Source organism: Denticeps clupeoides, chromosome 10 (genome assembly GCF_900700375.1).
Source record: "Denticeps clupeoides chromosome 10, fDenClu1.1, whole genome shotgun sequence".
Taxonomy (NCBI): domain Eukaryota; kingdom Metazoa; phylum Chordata; class Actinopteri; order Clupeiformes; family Denticipitidae; genus Denticeps; species Denticeps clupeoides.
Window position 1 is genome coordinate 12,207,815 of NC_041716.1, and position 18,860 is coordinate 12,226,674.

Genomic DNA, 18,860 nt, shown 5'->3' on the forward strand with positions numbered 1-18,860 from the left:
CCTGTGTCCAAACTCGGCAAAATTGGACGATTTTTTTTCTTCTTCCATTCTCTCATCCCCGTGGCTGGAATTTTAAGAGCATGGACACTGTGTATACACAAGTCCCCCCTCCCACACCTCCTTTCAGGAAAAAGCCTATAAATATCTAATGTGCCTCAAACCCTCTTGAGTCCTTCAGTGACCGTTAACAAATGGATATACCTCCTTACTTTCAGGGAGTCTCGCAGCACGAAGTGATTCGGGCTCAGGAGGAATTCTGCACAAGTACAGGACTGAAAACACATACTTTTCTGCTACAGTAAACATTGTTCAAACAAGCTATGCGATTTGCCGTGCCAAAAGAAATTAAAAAAAAAATTCTTGAGAAGAAAGTGTAGTGGCCGGTAGCTCATTTTTTATTAATCATTTTCATTACTTCGGATACCCAGAAATGCATAATGGCTCGCAGGCAGTTTAAACGTGATCTTTTTTTCATCCATACAGCAACCAGGTGTTTGAAATGTAATACTGTCTCATTATTTCTTTTCTGGTTGCATGAATGGACTCTTAAAAATGTAATGAATCTTTAATCGCTTAATAGGCTCCTCCCTTTTTTCTGTACTACAATGTATAGTGCAGCACAGATTTTTCAGTTCCTCATGTGTCGTGGTTTTAAGTGCATATATTTGGATTGGCGGTTTTTGTAATTTACATAATCTGGCTGCGCTCCTGGAGGAGGTGCAGGACGGATTGTTTCACTTGGTTTTAATTAGGCTGTTTTTTTTTTTTTTTTTTATGTTTTCTGGCCCTGACAATGAAAATGAAAATCTCTTTGTATGTGGGCTGAGCTAAATCTGTATGGTGGTTGCACTGTAACACCTACCCAAACACATTCTGTGTTCGAGCACCCCTTTCTGATAAATGTAAGGGTGCATGGGCGGGGTTGGCATGTCAGGAGGTGTGGTCTGGCTGGTGTGTGTCTGAGGGATTGGAGTGGTGACGGAGGCTGGTTACTGGGCCAGTATGCTTGTGTTGTGTAATAAGATTGCGGGCTGCTGCAGAATAAAAGCCAGGCTACTTAGTCTGCCGCTCCAACCAGCCCTGATCCGGCAGTATCACGTAACACCCCCTCGGCTCTGTCAGTGCGTTTGCACAGTCAGTAACCCTCGGGCCGGCGCAGCGCCTTACTGCTTGGGTCTATCGGTGGAGGGGTGTTTTAGGAAATGGAAAAAACTGGCCTGGATCTTTCTGTCTGTCTCACTACGAGTGAGAATGTGGAAGAGCTGGATGCTATTTTAATCTATACAGTTCTTTCTGATTATGAGGACCAAATTGTGATGACCAATTGTAATGTGACTAGTGTAAAGATAAAAGGAATAAATGCATTATAGTGCACTATATCATGATGCGCAACTGAAATAGGTGACTATACGAATGTTCACCGTATTGGATCTATATATCGCAGTGTGACTGAATGTGGTCCTTTCAGGTAACGTGCTATTCCAAGGTGTGCAGCTGGCATTGGCGTTCCCACGCTCGCATGTTTGCTGCAGCGGGTGGGGCCGCCGGGTTGAGACTCGTGTGACTGTGCAGCTGCTACAGAATCGGGATGGATGTGTTTATCCGGATATGCAGAGTGATCACAGTATTTGTTTAACCAATCTTCGTCATTCAAAGGGAAAAAGAAAAGACTGGGTGTTGAACGATGTCCAGAAATGTAAAGAAGAAACCTTTTCTGTGCGAGAAATGGACAAAGGCTGCAATTTAAAGGACACTTTCAGAATGCTTATGCATTCAAACAGTAAAATAATTTAGGTTTTCCATCCATATTTTAGAAGAGGAAGAGAGAGGGTGGGGAAATCAGTGTTTTAATACAGTGATCTAATTCTCTGAGTTAATAACCTTTATCTCTGGTAATTGCACGGGTCTAAATGCTTTAATGCAGTCAGACAGATGGGACTAATGGACCTGTATTGGTTATATGCCTGAGAGAGGGTACTATTTTTAGAGAGAGTGAGTGTGTGTGTGTGTGTGTTCGTGTAAAAACATGCCGCTCCTTATGAGTGGACGTTATACGTCATGCTGACTGGGCAGCAGAGGACACAACCCTGAGGTCGAAACTTGCAGTAATTACCTCCTTAGCACAACATTTCATGCACATCTACTTCTTTCTGCTTTTAAACTCAAACATTCAGCACAAACACATGTTGACACACACACACACACACACACATACACACACACACGTGAACGGGTTAAGAGCAGGGGGCTGTTTCCCGTGCGGAACACGTAGGGGTTTAGCGGCATGCGAATGCGTGGCAGTACCCGTAAATCAGGCCGCTCCAGCTGCTTTGTGTTTTCCTGGTGAAAGGGCTGTAAATGCAGCGGATCGGCGGTGTCTGTGGCTGCTGGATGTGAAATGTCAATGTTATTGAACAGGTGCTGTGACGGGTTTATAGTCCGCGCCGGAGGAGAGATGAATCCTGCGTGGACGAAGGGGCAAAGCCGGAAACCGCCTAGTAGCTTCCACCATCAACAAAGCTCACATGACAAAGCTTGCGATCATTTGTATGCTAGTGTTCTGGAGCCATAGACAAATCATTGGCGTGTAATGACCTCACCATCACTCACGTAGGTGTAGCTGGTCGTCAGCCTTATCGCTCGCTGTTCAGCTATTACAAAGATAATAGTCCTTGGTGTGCTCGAACCGAGGCTGTGAAACCGGGCACATGAAAATTCCCGATGGATCGAGCCCGGCACTCCTCCGGCTGAGGTCACTTCGAGGCCTACACACGCGTATTATGTTTTCTATATACGGTGTGTGTTCGTTAACCCCATCTAGGGCAAGTATGTGTGTTCGTTGAGCATCAGCAGATGTATTCAAATGAATTCAATAAACACGCCCGTTTCAAACGGTCTGTTTCTTGTTGTATCGATTTATTCGCGTAAGTCCTAATGAGCTCTTAATATTGTTTTCCATATACACTCTAAGGGGACAATAAGAACAAACGCCATTAACCAGGTTTTCGCTTTTCCTGTTACCCTGTGTGTTTTTCTGCAGATATTTTGCAGTGTCATTTTATGCAACTGTTAAGTGTTTAAATGGAACATTTAATCATTGTGTCGCACAGTTTTGCCACTGTGCAAATTAATGTACTTTGTTACATTAATTCGTTTAATTCATGTTGTTTTTTTTTTTTTTTCTTCTTTCTTTCTTGTCTCCCCTCTCCAGTGTGTCGTTGTTTCACTGCTTGTTAGAGTCAGAAGGACATTGCTGAAGTGAATGCGGTCAAGGTTGGTGCTTCTGAGCTGCAGGGATGCGAATGCTGAATTTGATCACTCACCCCCCCCCCCCCCCCCCCCCCCCCCCCCCCCCCCCCTTCTTTGTCTGCTAGCCTTCTTCGCTAACCTTTCTAACTCCCAATCCGTTCCACGCCCGAACGTCACGCGTCAATCCGTTCCTGCTTTCTGGCTCTGCTATGATTGGCGTCTGATCTGAACTAATTTCCCCATTCTCTTTTTAATTATGCTAATGAGCCTGCATTGTCTAATGCTCATCCATATATTTGTGTACATTACACATAATTCCATGCGTAGTGCTTATGCATTTGCAATTTCCCATAATAGTTTATTAGTTTTCAGGCCATAATGATTATTTAATGGCATGATTTGTCTCCCCCCCCCCACCGACTGTCTTACCTTTTTTTAAAGACGTGTGCTATGATTATTTTGATGTGACCTATCCTTTTATCCATTTTAAAAAATGCTGTGTGGACAGGCAGGATGTGAGTGTTAATAAATCCGGTAATGATATGGAGGCGCCAGTGCTCTGAGTCGGGGAGCAGCCGGTTTAATGAGTTTGGTAATTGGCTTTCGGAGAGGCAGTTCAGATCTGTTCTCCATCACTCACTATGTTTCTCCATCATGCACAGTCCGTACGGCATAGCGCTCTTTTATGTTTAACATTCTTCTCCTGCTTTAACCCATCTCTGCCTTTCTAAATACAAGGAAGGGTGAACTAAAATCATTCCTTTTATCAGCCGTGGCTTTCCTTTTCATTCTTGTCTTATGTAATTTCTCTCTTTCCTCCTTTTGTTTTTGTGTCTCAGTCTCTGAATACAAGAATCTGCTGCTTTCATCATCCCTTTCAGCTTCCCCTCTCATTCTCCGAATATAAGGAATGATTCAGTGCCTCTTTAGCCCCCCCCAACACACACACTTCCCTCCCCTTCACTTGCCCCCTTCAGCAAAAGCCAAGAAGATGGCTTTGGCACTTTAATAAAATGGTGAGCAGCAACAGCATTATGATTAAAACACACGCCGGCTTCCAGTGTGTGTGCACTCTGTGCCTTTTTATACAACAAGGCTTCAGGGCTGTCAGCCTTCAGGGTGATTTTCAGTACAGCTGTAGAGGGGGCTGGGCTCCCCCCCCTTCTCTCTCACACACTCACACACACACACACACACACACACACACACACACGGCTCTGTTTGCGTTCACCGTGTCAAAGCGTTTGTTTTCTCTCTCCTCTGGAATGTACCTGCGCCCGGAGAGAACAATGGCCTTCAGTGTTCCCGCTGAGTCGCTTCTGTGCACCCCATCTGAAATGGACCTAAACTTTCATGACTTTGTTTTCCACTTCCCGTGCCGCCTCCCCTTTCCCCGCTCGGACGGCCTGCAACTCTGCCCCCTTCGCCGCCTCGGCTGGGGACTCTGAGGGTAATAGCGGGCTGTGCGATGCTTACGTATCACTCGGCGGAGAGGAGTTTTCTTCCCCAAGCGCATATTAATGCACAAGCTAGACTGTTGCATCCCATGCAGGGAGTCTGTCAGCAATACATGATTTGTTGTCTTCTTTAACAACTAAAATCTTGGCTTCACAGTATCATGTCAGATACCCATAATCCTTTGGCTTGTAATAGTCCTCAGCTGCACTCAGTGTATGCATGCAATTTGTACCGTTTTCAAGGGGCAATTTAAAAAAATGTTGAAGACCTCGTTTAAATAAATAAATAAATAAACAAACCCACCACGTGTAGTTCCAAAGAGTGTCCAGAAGGTGGCGGATTGTGGAATTGGGTAACATTGTTCCTTCTTTCCCACAGATCCCTGTTGAGCTGATTGGGTTGGACATGCTAGCTGTAACTATCAGCCCCAGCTCTTGTGTGTGTGTGTGTGTGTGTGTGTGTGTGTGTGTCTTTCATTCAGTGCATTTAATATAAAAACTGTTCATTTATTTGGTTCTTTATTTGACTATGCTGCCTCCGTGTATAGAAATAATCATTGCCTGAGGAAAGGGGGGGGCGCATTGGGGGAAGGTATTGATTGTGTAAGAGCGTGATAGAGTAGCTGTTAGTTTACTGGCCTGATGAGCCATTTTCAGCCATTGCACTTAAACAAAGAGAAGATTCTGACCCTTCACACTTTACGTGTTTTGTGCGTTAGAGAGCATGGATCATTCAGTGCGTAGCCATTTTTATTTTGCAGATCTGTCTCAGAGTTTATATGCATGATCGAAAAGGTGGTGAAGGAAAAAAGAGGGGGGGGGCAACGAGTCAGGTGACAAGCTGTTTACACCCTGGCTCCTGAACAAGCTGTGGACTATATAATTACAGCGGAGAAATTCATCCCGCTCCCCTCACTAAGACTGATATCATTTGTTTACCAGGTGACAGCTACACATCTGGTGAGTGTGTGTGCCTACGCTGCGGTTTCCCGGTGCAGCAGTTTTAGCAGTCGGCTCATGGATGATTCATTTTTGCGAGCTGATATGGCTCGGCCATCCAATAAATAGTCGTACATGCGTATGTTAGTAGAGGCCTTGTTTTTTATTTTTTGGAGGGGGGGATATGCACTCACACTTGAGATCTTCCAAGTAAATGAAACATTCTTCTCATTCCGAGCAGTCTCTGTTCAGCTCCGTTTTACAATGCCAAATGACAGGTTGGTGGGGTAGTAATCTTCCTAATTAGGGCTTTTAAATGTTTTTTTTTTTTTTTTGGAGTGTTGCATGTTAGGAAGGAGTTTCAAGAGGCTTCCAGCATAGAAAAGATTTATGGTTGCTCTACAAACATGAAACACAAACAAATTTGGTGTAATGTCCACTCGGCCCTTGTGGGTGTATGCTGTAAGCAAAAGAGAAATTTGCACTAGATCAACTAGGGCCGGGGAAATTTCACAATGTTCTCACAATGTACACTGTGAAATAGATCTGTAGAGAACAAGCACAGCTGTAAAATGGCAATAGAAATGTTTCTGGATGTTATGATCAAATCTGCTTTAATGTAATTAGAGAATAAAGCTTGATTATACCAGACTCATGCCTGCATGGAATTGGCATGGAAATGCAAATGATGCTTAATTTATGCACAGAGATGAGTAATTAGGTGACATCAGAATACATTATATAAATCTGACATTGAAATGGGTGACTATGGATGTTCTCTACATGAATTTAAAAAAATCGTATTAAAATATTTGTTTTAGGGAAATGCACTGGCTTGTGATCTTATCAGTCAACGGTCAGCCAAAGCTTCGTAAGCGAGTCTGCACGTTTGTGCTTGCTTTTCTATTTCCCTTTATTTACCTCTCCATTTACTTTCCCGGCTGCCCAGAAAACCTGCATAAAACAAAATGTCCAGCATTTCTCCACGTCTGTGGCAGGAGTCTTGTCTGTAGAAGCGACAGGACAGGAGGGGTAAGCTGAGCGTGGGTGAGGGGAAAGGGAGCTGCTGCTCTCTGTGCAATACAGAAACATGAGAGTTCCTGGCTACAGGCTGAAGGGTGTGAATATAACCTCTGGCAACCAGAGAGACAGAGGAATAACATAAGACCATCAACTGTGGTGTGGGGTTTTTTTTTTTTTTTTTTTTTTTGGCGAACTGCTATTGTTTTCTTCAGGTCTGAACAATGACTCCGATCAGCAGCAGCAAGAGGAAAGTACAAGAATCAAAACTGTTTCAAATAGTGGTGTGTTCACCTTATTTATTTCCTTTCTGTCCTTTAATTCACGGAAAACAGTAGGACAAGTCCAATTAGCCATGAACTGTGGATCATGTAATCTGGTACCACGTATATTTCAACACTGTGAATTAGAGCTGAAGCCGTTTCACGATATCAAAAACAATAAAAACGCCATGTATCTCGCAGTCCATCCTAGCCACGGTGTCGGGTTAAGGGTCAGGCTGTTTTATTTTCTCCCCGAGATCCTCCTCTGCACTTGTTTGCCGTCCCCCCCTAATTGCATAAAATGAAAGGGCCCGGCGGCCGAGAGGCTCGCCAAGGTTCCGTTTCCTCCTCTGTCTTACCTTTGTTTGTTTGTTGGCGGCTGTTTGTTGTCGCGTTGTGTTTTTTTTTTTTTACGCTACCGCTAGACTTGTTTGTCTGGCAGGGAAGTTCTTCCCGGAGTGTCTGTGCACAGATTGTGTTTCTCCTCAGAGGGGCACAAGACACATCAGCCCCGCTCCTGAACTGTATTTATTTTTAATGAGAGTAAATGGATAAGGAACACGACCAGCGGATTATTGATCTTTATGTGAGCAATGATTGTTGCCATCAGAAAAATATTGCACATCAAGGACCCACGGTTGGTCTCCTACTTTTCGAGTCAATATTTATTAGTAGCGCAGGCTAGATGAATGGCGGTCTCCGGTGGATTTAAGTTATGCGTCTGGCATAGTGAATTTCTCCAGCCTGTAACAGCATGGCAGTGGAGTCGTTTGGGGCGGGCGGGCGGGCGGGTGTAGGGGTTCTCGTTGGGGAGAGGTATTGTGATGGGCCGTTTGAATGCAGGGCAGGATTGAATAGACGCAGTCAGCTTCCCAGATACGTGCTTAGGCCTGTAGAATGTGGAGTGCTTTGCTTGTAACCGCGTCGGTTGTCTCCTTTCATTATCGGTTAATGGTGGCCACCTTGACGGGGCCGCGTGATGAACGAGGGGAGCCGTGAAATCCTGGAGGTGGAGTTTTTCGGCCGCCTGGTAACGGGATCTCAGCCCGCCGAGGAGGCTCCGCGGCCATCTGAGGGCCTGGAAGCGTCAAAAGGGCTTCGCCGCTGTCTCGCTGCGCGCTCATGCCTATTCGTACTAAAGCCGTACTATTTTCATACGAGGCGTTCCGCTTGCAGCGTAAACTAAAAAAGCGCCGCAGTGCCTCTCTCTCCGTTGGGCCGGGAGCTATTAGCGGCCTCCCAGCAATGATTGAAGAGCACATTCTCCGAATGCGTGTCTCCGGCTGGAGGAGAGTTTGGCGGAGCGGAGCGAGAGCCTCGGTGTCGGCCTCATTGTCTGCTCAGCCGAGGGTGGAGGGGAAGGTGAGCGTAATGCTCTTAAGTGAACGCAGTAAAGATACCGTTTTGAAGACTAGATAATGGCGCGGCAGGGAGCGGGCGGGGGAGCGAGCGAGCGTGTACGTGCGTTGTGCGAAGGAGCGGGAGGACGGTGCTTGGCTCCCACGGGGTTTGCCGTCGCCGGGGACGCTCTCCCTATTCAGAAACCCGACGGGCAGCATGGTTTGCAGCACAATAAAAGGGGGCGCACTTTGCCAAACTGGATTCCTATCGATCGATCCCGCCGCTCCAAACTCACTGTTTGCGTTGGCTTGCGAGGTTAACGCGGTCTTGTGCTGTAATTGTGTGCGTTCGGCTCGGTTGTGTAGAATGGCGGGTGCATTATTTTCACCCCCAGACATTTCTGCGCTGCCTGTTTGACCCGTAAGAACTGATTTATGTCTCTCTTTGTGTTTTTGTTCTGAAGGAGAGAATCCAGCTGTAATTGGTTGACAACAGATGTGTGTTATTTTTGGGGGTTTTTTTTGTGTCACTTGACCAGTTGGATGCCTGAAACTAAATTGTGTTTTAAACATGGGCGCTCGAAGGCAGCGTATGCCATTCTAAACCGGTGTTCGGTGCCGACAAATTGAAAGGGCTGGCCTGCGAGTCGTTAATTAATTATTTAAAAATGCAAATGAGGTTTCAAAACCCAGAACAAAGTACATGGACACACGTCCTGTGTCTAAATTCCTCCCCGTTGTCCCCTTTGTTCGTTTTGCAATTCTAGCAATGCCTTGGACCTTGTCCTATTATGAACATGGTACTGTGACTATAGATTATACCTTATCAAAAACGCCTTTTCCCCTCCTCCCTCAAACATTGTCCCGCGGTATTTCGGATCAGACACACGGCTCTAAACTGAAATACACCACTAGGTCACTCGCCAGGTCGCGCTCGGGTTCGTTTTTCCTTCTTTTGAGTTGCACTGTTATGAGCCCATATTAATTTTCCTTGGGGGCTCTCCGGGCTTCAGCATCTTGCTTACCGATGCAGTTCGGGGGGCAGAAACCACATCCCTACCGGGACCCCATCGATCACGGTTGCCCTGCAGCCGGCTCCTTTGTCCCGACCCTCACGCAAATCCAGTCCGTGTTTTTGTTTTGTTCGTTTTTTTTCTTCCTTTTTTTTTTCCCTTTTTCTTCCCCCTCTCCCCCAGTAATGGGGGATGTGGGGGGTAATTCTCCTTCACCAGTGTCTGGGTAAAGAAAGAGTAGGTCAGCCATGTGGTTGCGTCTGTTGAACAGCTGAAGTGTGGGGGGGTTACCGAGACAGAGAGACAACGTTGTGTGTGTGAGAGAGAGAGAGAGAGACAACGTTGTGTGTGTGAGAGAGAGAGAGAGAGAGAGACAACGTTGTGTGTGTGTGAGAGAGAGAGAGAGAGAGAGATAGAGACAACATGGTGTGTGTGTGTGTGTGTGTGTGTGAGAGAGAGAGAGAGAGCGAGACAACGTGGTGTGTGTGTGTGTGTGTGTGTGTGTGAGAGAGAGAGAGACAACGTGGTGTGTGTGTGAGAGAGAGAGACAACGTGGTGGGTTTGTGAGAGAGGGAGAGAGATAGAGAGACAACGTGGTGTGTGTGTGAGAGAGAGAGAGAGAGAGCACATGAAAGCGGGGGAGAGAGAGGGAGAGCGAGCGTGTGTGTGTGTGTGTGTGTGAGAGAGAGAGAGAGAGAGAGAGAGAGAGAGAGGAAAAAAAAAAAAGGAAGCGGAGTTTCGACAGATTTCCTACCCCCTCGAACTACGGCTCCGCACCGCGGCTCCTGACTCCTTCATGCCGCTTCCCATCCCGACCGCCGCCGCGGCGAAGCGCTGCGGACTCGGCCGCGTGTTCGCCGGAGTCCCCGGGCGCCTCGGACGGGAGTAGATTAGCGGAGCGAGGCCGCCTTTTGTTGGAGCAAGTGCTCGCCCCGCTCCCCGGGATAACGTGCCTGCGCGGCGGCGCCGAGCCCCGGTTCCTGGTACCGGGCCCGGGCCGGAGCGGTTCTAGCGGGACTTTCGCGGGAGTCGATTCGGAACTCAGATCCTCAGACTGGCGGGTGAGTAGCCGAGTAGCATTACAGCAGAAAAAAGGGAAAAAGATACGATGGTTTCGGAAGGTGGGGGCGAGCGAGCGAGTGGTTTGTTAGGTGCGGGGGAGAGGGCAGGAATGTTGGAGGAGAAGAAGAAGAAGAAGAAAAGACCCACGAGCTGTATTATTATTCTTATTATTATTACTACCGCACTTCCCCACTTGTTTTTTTTTTTTTTTTTTGGTTTTGTTTAGTCCTTGGCGCAGGAGGGAAGAGGCGTGATCGTGTTGTAACGTTTTACGACTCGAAACGAACCCTGAACATTTTCCCCCCATTAAGACTTTCACAGCCCGAAGGGAGAAATCACAGCACTTTGAATAATGCTTTTGGTTGAGTTTGAGCCAAGGTTCTCCAAATAAACAGTGCGTTCTGCTAATGGTTTCGTGTAGACACGCTCTGCGCTTGATTTTTAAACTGTGTTCTTACATTTTTAAAAAGTGAGTAAAATCCTGCGATCTGAGCCCTGCATTTCAGCACAGCGCGTGTTGGGTGTCCCCTTCCCTTTTGTAATCTTTTTATGTGTGTGTGAGTGTTTCGGGGGGAAATGATTTATAATCACTTGTTTACTGAAAACTTTGGACGACACAGAAAGGTTTTTTTTTTTTTTTTTTTTTTTAAAGCCTTGGCAGGCCAGTTGGAGACGGCTACGGGATGAGCAAATCAGCTTTACTTACTTTTGTTGTGCTGGGCACATGAGCCGAGGGCTCAAGAGGGCCTGTGTGTGATTAGTCAAGCTCATAGTGATGGGATTGTTGTAAAAGGAGCAGGACGGGTGGTGCGACGAGGGGAGGGGCGGAGGAGGCCTGAAACAGCTTCTTTTTTTCCTGTGGTGGTGGTGGTGGTGGCGAAACGGTGTTCCTTTTCAGGCGCCGTGTCTCGACTCCTCGGTGAAAATCGGTGGAAGTGTCTTGCCTTATTTATTTCCCCCTCCTTGTCTGTGTAATCAGTTTTATTGGTCATACTTACACTTCATGTGACTCCCAGACAGCGTTCGGGTCCTGGGGGTGTCTTGCAACATCCCAGTCAAACTAGATCCATTCATGATAAAGCGCGGGGGAGCGCTAGCTCGCCCGGCCTCCCCCACCCAGTGGTGCTTTTCTTTCTCTTTTTTTCTTTTAATGTGCTATTAATGTTAATTGGCTTGTGGTGACGGGGTAACCTCTTTACTTCCTTTTGCATATTTCCCCCCTTATCCTCCTGTTAACTAGGAAGTGACCTCTGGCTTAATGATTCATATGTGATTTAATTTGCTGAAGAGGGAGGCTGCTGGCTGGCTAATTCGCAGAACAATGACTGTTGATAACGGGTCGGGAACCGATCAAATCCACCAATCCGAACGGTGGGTCTGAAGGTGCCGGTTCGATTCGGGTGTTAAAGAGAACCCCACACGCACACTTCTTGGAATTCGGTAATCTCGCGCATCGCCCTGTGCTGGAGTAAGCAATCTTTTGAAGATACTGTAGCGATGCCAACAGGGCTTGTGCAAAATCTGCTATCCTTTAATCAGAGATCTGCCAGGCAGGAAGTTGTGCAGTCGAGGTCAAAGCCTTGACAACGCGCGATGAGTAAATGATAAGGATTAGCCTCGCTTCTCTGGTGCAGCTGATGTTTTCCCCGTCCGAGGAGAGCTCCGATCGCAACGCCCTAATCACCGCCGCCTCCGTTCCTCCTCGGAGGTGAACTCTGCGGCTGTTGAGAGCGCTGTAAGGGTAGCTCCTCAATCCGGCTTAAACATTTTTTCTGAGGATCGTCTCCTGCTGAGGAGCTGAACAGGCAGGAGTGGGTGTTAGAGGCTTGTCTGTCGTCTTTTTTCTTCCTTCTCACCGGCAAGTCTTGAACAGGAAAACTTGTTGAAGGCTCATCTCGGTTGAGTTCTATAGTCCAAGCCAGGACCGTGTTTTGTTCATAGCGAAGGCAGACGTGCTGATGGCGGCGCATTTCTTCCCTGACTTCATTTGATCATGTGGATCCAATTGCGCGTAGAACACGGCAGACCGTAAATATGGGATAACTTGGCGTCGTAAGTGTTTCTTTTCTTCTCTTCCCAGCCCACCAGTCCGATGTGCGTGTAGAAATGAGCACGTGACACCCCAGCCCGGTGTTTAATGGCAGAGCTTGCTTCCTCTGCCCTTGTGATAATGGTCACTGGTTTATTTATATGGTGATTTATGGCGAGGAAGGGCATCTCTCGCGTTCCTCTTCTCCTTGTTTGCTCCCAGTGATGGTTTTTTGTGTGTGTGTGTCTTTCGAGATGACCCCCCAACCCCCCCAGAGATCAGATGGCAGTTTGCTCTTGCTGAATAATTGAATTAGCAAGTTGCTGTGCGTCTGATTCGTTTACAGTGGAAGGGCCATGTTGCAGGCGGTGCACCCATGTTGACGTGTGGTCATATTAACTCGTTTTGTATTTTTATTTTTTTGCAAACAGGCTGTGATTTTTAAACTGGTGTCCTGCACGCTGCTGGGGTCTGATTGTCGGCCACGACTGCAGAGAAAATAGCTCCCTGCTAAATGTTTTCCGCTTTCTGGCGTACTACAGTCATCAGCATTTATCTGTATTTAGACATTAGACACACACACACACACCCAGACAGAGTACATACATAAACACGCTGCAGTGTGTCTGTTAACGCAAACAAAGGATTTTCTCCCCCCTCCCTTTTCCTCTCTGCTCGGCTCAGGGCTCACACCGAGCGTTCTGTGCACAGCTGTGTCAGAGCTTCACGCGGCGGAATCGTGCGGGCGATACTCCGATCAAAGGGGCGATTCTCCGCGCGCCGCGTGGTGATGGATCATGGTTATTGTGGAGGGGGTGTAAAAAAAAAAAAAAAAAAATTACTGTTTGACGAGGCATTTGCTGTACAGTCTGCTGTTTTAATCTTGTCTTCTGATGGACTTTGCGGGGATTAGGGCCTGCGCTCGGTTCACACCCCTTAAACAGGGGTAATGGGGGGTGGGTTTTGATGAAATGTAATGACCCTGTCACACCAAGGCCTCTATCCAGGCCTTGTATTTTCCGGTTAGTAAGTGAATTGGATGAACAGGACCCCGCAAGCTTGAATTGTTCTACGAATGTAGCGTTTTTAGGTTTGGGAAAAAGTCCTTCTGAAAAGAGCGCGCTGCTGTTTTAAAGCTGCCTTCATGACTCATTCTGAAATCTAACGCTGCGGTTCAAAGGTGCGATGAATAGTCACCTTGTTATGGCTGATAAACTGTTTCCTGTTCAAGCCTTTGTTTACGGACGTGAACTTTTTGCCACCTTTTCCCTCCTGTGACCGTACAATAGTTATGGTAACCATTGACACCCACTCGTTGACACGCACGGGGAAAGCAGGTTACAGATATGTGAAACGGTAGTGTTTTTTGGATCAGCTCTCAATCAGAGGCTTGAAATCTGAATTTTATTTGGCAAGTTTCCTTGTTTTGATTTGCTCCTGCTATTGTCAAGGGATTTTTCTTTTCCTCTTGACTAAAGCTTTTGGTATTTAACCTTTTGCTTTACTGAGACTGAGATGTTGAGGGGGGGAGGGGTGATAACATCTAGCTAGTAAAAAGATATCGATTCAGAACCATGAAACTGATTTGGTGATGGTAATTAATAAGGAGAACCGTCTGAGGACGGTTCGGAAATGGAGATAATTGAATGGAATATTTTAATAAGCCCTTAAGCAGCTGAGCCCCCATGGTGAGGTCTGGACCCGTGTGAAGTGGTTGGACACCTGGACTTGTTCATTTTGCAGCTGGTCATAAAGTGGATCTCCTGTCCCCGAAGACCTCCCCAAAAAGCATTCCCTCTGTCTAGAGAGTGTCAGATTCTCTTCGTCTCCAGAATCAGCCTAGTGTGTCCAGTTGGAATAACAAACCCTCATGTGGTTGCTGTGAGGGGATAAATATATTCAGCACAATCATTTTTTGTTGCTATTGATGGTCCTGCGTGGGGGAAAAAATAAAATAAAATAAAAATCTTTTGCCGTACAACTATGCTCGTGCTGAAAAGACGCATACCGTCTCCAGCTGGCCTGTGTGTGCAGCTTGTCACTACGAGTGTAATTTTAACGCCGTCCCGTGGCACCGTTGAATGGACCATACTGCTCTTGTGTGAATATCTGTCGGGGCGAACAAAAGCCTGGAGGCCGGGGCTCCCTGCGAGGAGGGGCCTTTTTGCGTTTAGCGCAAGTCAACAGAGATGAAAAGGCGCGCTCGCCGCCGAGTGACAGGTTGGAGACTTTGAAAGGGATCTGAGCCGAGGCGCTTGTGCTTTCCAATCCTATTTTCGAGTGTAAACATTTAATGCGCAGAAGTGTATCACGGCTTTATTTATGCATTAAATCTGCTGTTACCCCTGAATTATACATAAGGCTGTAAATAATGCAGCGGCGCCATTCCTCTGTGATTACTGGCCGAGCTGCGACGCGTAATATTTACTGATAATTTAAGCATTGATCTGAACAGCGTGTAACCAGTTTTGGCTGCCCGGTTGTACGAGGGACGTTCTCTGTGCGTCTCCTTAGATGTTTCCTGGATGCCGAGTGCAGTTTGTTCCCCCGCGTACCTTCTGCCAGGACAGAAAATAGTGCCGCTAGTGCCATTAATTGATTTTCGTTGTTGATCATCACCATCTTAGTAATATTTTAACAATATTTCGCTTCAAGTCAAGACTTTGGACGTACCTGCTTTCTTATGGGGCTTGCATTTCTTACACTATTGAACAAAACTGAAGGACTGTGAAATAACCTGTGAGGGTTATGTAATAAACAAAAAAAAACAAGACAAATAGTTTGAGTCTGTCCAAAGCAGGGAGCTTTTGCTGGGATTGCAGCATTTCACATCCTTTGCTTCTCTCCACCACTTTTTAAATTAGACAACGGGGAAGGCTTCCAACAGTCCTGAAGGTTTATGCTGAGCGCTTTCTTATCGTTCATCTCATGAAGCTGCTACTGATGACGACAGTGGTGAACAAAGCAGGCATGAAGGTAAAAAGAGGCGACTCTGAAGAAACATACTTCACGTTCTCCTCCTACAGAAAATACTAAATGGGCTTTGTGCTTTGGATTCTTCAAAATGGCTTCCTCCTTTATAATTACCACAGAGTAGGTGTGTCCAAAATTTGACTGGCAGTGTATGTAATTGAGTAAAATGTGATCTCTTTTTGTAGTTATCAGTGCTTATTTGTTCATATAGGATGTGAAAGGAATTGTCTAGCACTATAACAGGGTAGAGGGTGTAGAAAATTTGCATATGGCATGTTAAATCAGCATTTTGATGTTTTGGTATAATAGATTACACCAACATGAGGGTTGTTCAGAGAACTGTGGGTCCGAATATAGACTCAGACCGTACCATGATAGTCAAATTATCATATTCAAATGATGTGTTGACATGAGAGTTTTGCGATGCCATTTGTTATTGGTACGCAGCTCAGCAGCTCTATTTTCCGGGCTGCTGTGTGCCGTTGGAGTGATTTATCATTAGCACTGCAGATATGGATTTTTTTTTTTCCTGTGGCACTGCACTGACCACAGTCATAATTATCTTTAGAGGTGATTCTCACCATAATTCTCTGCCTAATAATTACACACACACACACCCAAATAACCAGTGCATGTTCAGAACTGAATACACTTCGGAGCTCCTCTGCACTAAGAATAATTACACAGATGACAGCCGGTGCCTAGGGAGCGTTTTGGGCCTGTGACCTCTCTGTTGCTCTAAGCGCTTGCCGAAGACAAAGGATTATTGAGGTGCAAGGAAGAGCGGGGGGGGGGGGAAGGAAATGGCGGCGCTCCGTAGATTTCGGATGAAAGCGAATCAGGTGAAATGTGACCTGCGTGTGCGCCGCCGTAATTGAGTTTGTCAGCAGCACGTTTCCTTTTTAGCAACGGCCGCTGACTGTGTAAACAAGACACAGGTGGAGGTTGACTCGGTCAAGGTCTCTCGATACTCAATCTTTTTCTTTACATTTATTTCTTTTAAAAATGTTTTTTGTTTTTTTTTCTCTGAAAGTACCCGTGAGAGGGCGCGGGTGAAGGAGAGATCCTGACCACGCCCAGAATATTGACTTTGCATTTTGAAATTCGGCAGCTTGTTTACTCATGGCAGCAAGCACATTCTTGCGCTGGTGTCAAGCCCGGCAGATGCCCTCGGTACGGTGAGCATGTACGCTGTAATTTTCTTGATTTATGTATGTTGTGAGGTCGTGGTGGTGGGGGGGGGGGTGGCGATGTTGTCTGTGCGTTTTGACAAACAGGACTAATCAGTGGAACACGCAGCGTGAGGCCTGCCCAGAGCTGGAAACTGGATTATGGCAATCAGGTTAGACTGTGCTGCATTAAACCCCTGCACACCCCCAACCCTGCGCTTACAGGAGGCTTGGAGGAGGGACCTGCTGTCTGCGTGCTGCTCAACGCGAATGATAATTGCATGTGATGGTCCTGTCTATGTTGTGATATAAATAATAATAATAAAAAGATGCAGCCATAACGATTGCGCTCCCTTGGGTGTGACCAGGCTGCTGGCTGCAATTATTTCTTTCTTGATCTTTAAATGAAGACTATTAATTCATGTGGCGTATTTACAATTACACAACCTGGTATCAATGTTTTTTTTAATGTTTTATCATTGTAAATTTGGCTTGCTTTTTCATTTTTTAAAAAATTCTTATTATTATTTGTGTGTGTCACTGGGCCATGGGCTGTGCTCTGGCTCACCCCATCTGGAGTATGATGCTGTATGATGGCAGTTCTTTGGATCAGGGTGTCTTAAGTAGTGATGTCTCTGGGAACCTGGCATTCAGCTGAAATTGATAAAAAAAAAAAATTCCCCGAGGGCTTGTAAGGTCTAAAGGTAAACCGTTCTGTTTGGAAAAAGTTTTAGCCTCATAATCATATCGTAGGGTCAATGATTGTAGCTTCAAGTAGAGGCACTGAAGTAAGTGATGTAGGCCAGCAGTGTTGTCCGTTCTTATAAAACCTAGCTAGATATCGACCGTTTATGCACTCTGACTCTGATATGGTTTTGTACTGTGAAGACTACTTGACTGTTCAGTATATACGGAATAGAATATCACAATATACCAAAAAATATATAATGGACTTTTCCCGTCTGCCATCCTCCACCCATTATGGCTTCCTGCAGTTTGTCTAGTTGGCTTTAAAAGTGTCAGGTTTGTTATTGTGCATCTCCTGACACATTTTTCCCCGTTCCAGCTTTGATGGATCGATGTTGTGTATCAAGCCTACTTCAGGTCTTCTGAAAGGTCTACTCTCATCCTGTGGCTTTTTTTGTGTTTGGTGGGCATCAGGCAGCCAGCAGCTCTTGGCCGGGCAGCCCGGTCTGTTAGCTGGCCAGTCGGGGTCTTGCAGGGCAGCTTTAGTGTTCGAGTCGAGCTGCCACGGCTCTGCCAGGCCCGTTCCCTGTTGAGTCTCAGAAAATATGGTTTTTGTTGTCCGTCCAAGAATACCTGTGAAGTACCGCAGGGCAGAGCGTGCAGGCGTCTGAAGCGCCGGGGTTCGCCGGAGCCGCTTTATTTCGGCGCAAACCCACCCACAAGGCAGTGACATGAAGTCTTTTCATCATTCTTGTTGTATTTTGAAGATGCCAAGTTCAGTGGGAGTCACTTATGCAAGGATCAGTGGTGGCATTTTAATTTGTGGTGTTTTCTGACTAGCAACCCTTCCCCCCCATGGCTTCTCTTGTGATTTTTTTAGTTTCTCGTTAATCTGCTCCGCTTTGCAAACTGTTGCTCTTTATCTGGTGAGATGAAGAAAACCTACTTCGCTTTCAAGCAACAGGCTGTGAAATTTGGGTTTTTTTTTTTGGTTTTGTTAAAGGACTTTTTCTTTTTATTAAAGCTAATGTTAGGAGACAATCATCTTTGCATTTTGTGCAAGCGTGAGTGGGGCGTGCTAAACGTGTTTTTAAAGGAGTACAAATCGGATTCCTTCTTCTTAACACACAGGAACACCATTTTTATTTGGATCCAAAACCCCTCTCCTCACAAGAACAGAAAAATGAGATCCCTGCGCCTGATAAGGTTAACAAAAAGCTTTTCCCGAGGGAGCGTTGCTGAGGGATTTCTGCCGTTCTGCCCAGCACTGATTAAAGGAACACTTGTAGATAATCCCTTTGAATAAACGTGTGTCTGTTCGGTGGACTTAAAAAAGAAAAGGGTGGTGGCGGTGGTGGTGGTGGTGGGGGAGGTGGTCGCGGTGAGATTGGAGTTCCTAAATGCTTATTACCTCGCTCCGATCTGCCACTCTGCAAGAATAAATATTTAATGACTGGGGAGGCTGGAATAGATCTGTAACCAACCGCTGCTGAGAAATATTGAGCTTCTATTTATATTCTGTACTATTCCATAAAGCGATGGAGCCGCTAGACAGCCTAAGGTTATTAGCACCTAGGAGATGAACTGCTCTTTTCTGTGAGGAAGTGCACTTTATAGGCGCCGTTTGCCTTATGCCTCAACGTTTGACAACTGTGGTCA

At 46.2% G+C, this 18,860-nt stretch overlaps 1 protein-coding gene across 6 annotated transcripts in view; it reads left to right on the forward strand.

The window, feature by feature from the left end:
- Positions 1 to 18,860, forward strand: part of rerea (arginine-glutamic acid dipeptide (RE) repeats a) — a 122,897-nt gene that overhangs the window by 29,892 nt on the left and 74,145 nt on the right. For 2 of the 6 annotated variants that reach the window (XM_028992730.1, XM_028992725.1), the window contains exon 2: positions 3,212 to 3,273. The exons of 2 other annotated variants lie outside the window; for them this stretch is intronic. The gene's annotated coding sequence lies outside the window, so the exon portion shown is untranslated. Of the gene's footprint in view, positions 1 to 3,211; positions 3,274 to 10,030; positions 10,343 to 16,669; positions 16,688 to 18,860 lie in introns of those variants that run through there. 2 more of the 6 variants (XM_028992726.1, XM_028992729.1) reach the window with 2 other exon arrangements.